Source organism: Phoxinus phoxinus (genome assembly GCF_949152265.1).
Source record: "Phoxinus phoxinus genome assembly, chromosome: 1".
Taxonomy (NCBI): domain Eukaryota; kingdom Metazoa; phylum Chordata; class Actinopteri; order Cypriniformes; family Leuciscidae; genus Phoxinus; species Phoxinus phoxinus.
The window spans coordinates 51,315,368-51,320,020 of NC_136876.1; the positions used below are offsets into that span (position 1 = coordinate 51,315,368).

Consider the following 4,653-nt stretch of genomic DNA (forward strand, 5'->3'; position numbering starts at 1 on the left):
TCCTTTTCCTAATTGAATATTTTGCTTGTCACCATTGTTGAGATGCATAGACTGAATCCTGATGTCTGTGTGTGCCTAAAACGAAGATTTTTTTGTTTTAAAACAACTTTAAAATACATTCTTCAGTATTTATTTATCAAAAATGCCGGATATTTTTGTAGAATCACAGTTATGCTGTAATAAACAACAGAAATTTTAATCAGAAATAAGGGTTCAGTGATCAAGTTCATATTATGATTTTCATAACATAGCCAACAGATCACTTTTTTTCTTTGGTCATCTGTCTGTTATAATAAAATAAAAGCAGGCACACATAATTTTAGGTAAATAATATAAGGGTCAAGACCCCAACTAAAGCAAACACTGATCTCCATAATGGTGGCTTACAATTTGTAATTTTCTCCTTCAGTGATTCTGCTTGTTATCATCAGGTGTTCATCACTAATGCTCAATCATCACTCAATTATTAACTTAATTATCTCATTAACTTTAACACTCTTGAGTGTTCATTTAACACTCATATTTTAACACTTTACACTCTTGAGTCTGGACTCATATAAACTCCCAGGAGTGTTAATTTAACACTGGAGTGTTTGCTGTGAACACTGGAGTTTTTGCTGTGTACAAACTTAATCCAACATTTTTTTAACAAATAATAGCTAGACTTAAAAATAAACTTCAACCTTCACTAGTATAAGGAAAAACAAATGACGTTGCTTTAGTGTCGGTGGACAGAATCAGGCACACAGCAAATTCTCCAGTGTTGAAATCCTGGTGTTAAAGAGTCCTAGAGTAAAGAGTTAATTTTCTGGTGTTGAATTAACACTGCTAGTGTAAACCGCACCCTCTGGCTGGTGAAAATAAGTAGAGTTAAATCTATAACACCGAGAGAGTGTAATTAGTTACATCCGGGACATTTACGCGCTGGGCGCGACGAAACGAACTGAAACTTTTTTAAAAGACGCCATTTTCTTTGACTCGCGCCGCAAGGCATATAAGGAGGGACAACGCAGATATAATATCATATTAAGTGTTTATATATGCATTTTATATATCATTTTATTAAATCATATTGTTTTATAACAATATTTATGTGCTGTGCACGGCTAAACCGCTCTCAGAAAGGCATTTCCGTCGACGCGCGATGAGGAGCAGACCAGGATGAGGTTGCTTTTACACAGGGAAACGACGAAAGTACGTGTTTTGTCTAATCTACAATATGTATTTTTATAACATATTGATTTATAGCGATATTTAAATGCCTTGCGCGCTTAACCGAGCCGAAACTTTTCTCAAAGGCGACATCTTTGGCTCAATACGGAGCTGACGACGACGAGGTTTGCTTGTAACGTTAACAGGGAAAACTCCGAAAGTAAGTGTTTTTAACCAAATTTAAAACATGTATTTCATGGCATTATATTGTTTTATAACGATATTTATATGATGTGCGCGCCTAAACCTTTCTCACAGACTAGGCCCGTTAACGTACATCTTTGACTCGTGACGCAGTGCAGACACGGAGTTTGCATTTAACAGTGAAAACACAAAGTAAGTGTTTTAACTCATTTACAATACGTATTTCATAATGATATTTTTTATGACAATATTTGTGATGTGCAAATATCATAATGTATTTATCCTCAAACTATCTTTTACTCTCGTTTGCCAGCACACCTATCTTAACTGAAAACAGAACCTCAACTCCACAAACTTCGGACCAACAACGCACGGGAAATTGCCACTTTATTTCCTTATTTAGAGGAACACGTTTTTTTAAATGGGTAAGTAATTCTTTCAGATTCAATATTTATGCAAAATGTATTTGTCAGATTAAATTTAGGTTGATGTTTGGATAAGCTTTCATGTTTAAATGTATTGATTTAGCTATTTGTGTTTGCTAGGAGCATTTCTATGATGCACCTAACGTTACCAGGCTTGGTGTTTAAGACTTATACTAGAACCTAGTGAAGGTAAGATTAACAACAACATATGAGAGAATCATGTGCATAAAGGTAAAAAAATAATCATTGTTTTGTTGCCATTTGGTATAACTAGATTTATTTGTGTTTCATAACACTCATTTTGAATTTGTCAAATTACTTTACAAAAGTAAAGGCCATTGCACACTGAGTCCGAAATTTTCGTATGTGTTTTTTCGTCAAAGAAAAATTGTCAAAGCACCATTCAAACTGCTTGTTACGGATGCGAAAAACGCAGAAAATCAAACCCATTTAGATTTTTTTTTATGACGGATGAAAGTTTCGGAGGCAGTGTGCAAGCGTGATTGACAACGTGAGGTCGTATTTATTTTTTAACTTGTGGAAATTTTGGATTTCTTAATTCTTTTTTTCTTTTCTTTTGACTTAAAATGAATTTTCAAACCAATTGTTTTCATGATTTGACAGGTAGATGTTTTCTTGCTTTTTAATTTTAGACTCAACTGATTGGGAAATCCCTGCCCATCACCTGCCCCCAACATCACAAAGCCACCAGAAGGGAACAAAGATTCTTCCGGCAGCTGACCATTTAGTGAGATTTCGTAATGTGCGTGTCTTAATTTATTCCTAAAGGGTTAGTTCACCCAAAAATGGAAATTATGTCATTAATTACTTACCCTCATCTCGTTCCAAACATGTAAGACTTTCTTTCATCTTCACAATACAAATGAAGATATTTTTAATGAAATCTGAAAGCTTCCTGTCCCTCCATTGACAGTCCACGCAACTACCACTTTCAAGCCCCAGAAAGGTATAAAGGTATATCATTAAAGTACTCCATGCGACTCCAGTGGTTTAATATCAATTTGACACTGCAAGTGCTGTGTTTGCAGCAATAAAACATTTACCACTTAATTTATAAAATATTAATTTCCAACATGCGTTCATGAGAACATTACAACTCGTGCATGTTGTTGACGTGAGAGCAGATGTTAAGTAAGCGTGCATTGAAGATTAATAATTTGTAAATAAAGTTGAGTTTTTTTGTTTGTTTTTCGTGCAAACAAAGCACTCTTGTTGCTTCGTAATAAAAAAAATTGAGGTTAAACTTGAGCCACATGGATTACTTATGATTTATTTTATACCTTTCTGTGGCTTTGGAATTTATAGTTGAAAAGGCTGTTGATGAAGGGACAGAAATCTCTTAGATTTTATAAAAAATATCTTCATTAATTGTTCCGAAGATGAGCAAAACTCTTACTGGTTTGGAACAACATGAGGGTGAATAATTTGACAGAATTTACTCTTTTTTTTTTTTTTTTTTTGAATTAAGTCTTTTATTTACTTGGAAAAAAGTAAATTCAAGTCTTAATCTAACCAAAATAGTTTCTTGTTTGAGTCACAAAAGTCTAAGATGATTTAACTTTTTCCACCATAAACTTGTATTTATAAAACACAAAGTATTAATTGTAATTGGTCTGGTTTTGTGTTGTGTAGGGAACCAGCACTCCAGGATATTTTGATAAAGTTGGATCTGCACGGCCTTTCCTGCTCTGTGAAACAACTATATATGCACTGAACTTTACTGTTAGCAACTGGACACAACTGATCCACTCATATCCTGCAACTGTTGTTCATCCGCTGAATGTTGTGTTGACTCAAGTACTGCTGTACTGTTGCAAAGTCGAAGGTACTCAACTTCACAGGACTTGCATTCACTGACATGTACAGGACTTTAAATATTACAGAGATACAGACAATTTGATGAGCAGCTTTCACATAATTATGATGACAGAAATGCCTTTATTGTGCCTTCATCATTTATTTTAAAAGTTAACCTATGATGTAAAGGGGCTTGTTCGTTAATAAAAAAAACTAGTTTGTTAAAACAACTGTTTGCATTTTGCCTTTTTTTAACCTTACAATGAAATGAATTCTACTATGTTCCCAGACTAAGGTTACAATTTAACTTTCTGGATTGTTTTGATGTGCATTCAATGTTAGGTTAAATTCTTTGCTTTTATACTCAATTTGAGTCCCATTTAACACTCCTGAAATGTATATATGACTCTCTCACTTTTGGAGTTAAAATAACACTTTTGAAAGTGTGAAATATATACATTACTCACGGAGTACATTTGAACACTTCAAGTGTTCAAATGTACTCCATGAGTGATGTATATATTTCACACTTTCAAAAGTGTTATTTTTAAACACTGTAAGTGTTCAAATGTACTCCACGAGTAATGTATATATTTCACACTTTCAAAAGTGTTATTTTAACTCCAAAATGGAGGGAGTCATATATACATTTCAGGAGTGTTAAATGGGACTCAAATTGAGTTAAATGTACACTGGCGTTTTTGCTGTGCATTAAATATCTACTGCTGCACAAGCTTTCATCAGTCAAGATTGCTGCGACGGATAAACACACATGCAGCGGCCGACGCCATTCATCTCGGCTCCACCTCACAGTAACTTACACTCAATAGAAACAAGCATACGGGAAAAAGAAATAGCTCAATGCATGCTAGTAAGTGTGAACTCCAAACCAATGAAGTACTTAAAATGACTAAATAAAGCATTGCAATAGTGTCAACCAAAATCTGTGTAATGTTTTTATCACATAAATCTTAAATATATAGTGTATTATAAACTAAATGTAAATAAAGAGGAAGAAAATGAATGGGTTTTGTCTCAGTGCTCATCAGTGTGT

General features: G+C 34.0%; 1 long non-coding RNA gene across 4 annotated transcripts; it reads left to right on the plus strand.

Moving 5' to 3' along the window:
• The first annotated feature begins 927 nt into the window (after positions 1 to 927).
• Positions 928 to 3,811, plus strand: LOC307003343. 4 transcript variants are annotated; one of them, XR_013798686.1, is made up of 7 exons: positions 928 to 1,194; positions 1,299 to 1,372; positions 1,471 to 1,548; positions 1,670 to 1,781; positions 1,902 to 1,970; positions 2,435 to 2,544; positions 3,435 to 3,810. It is a non-coding gene; the product is annotated as an uncharacterized lncRNA (long non-coding RNA). The 4 variants fall into 4 exon arrangements; XR_013798687.1 differs by having other exon boundaries at positions 931 to 1,194; positions 1,299 to 1,548; XR_013798685.1 differs by having other exon boundaries at positions 928 to 1,548; positions 2,435 to 2,571; positions 3,435 to 3,811.
• Positions 3,812 to 4,653: the final 842 nt, after the last annotated feature.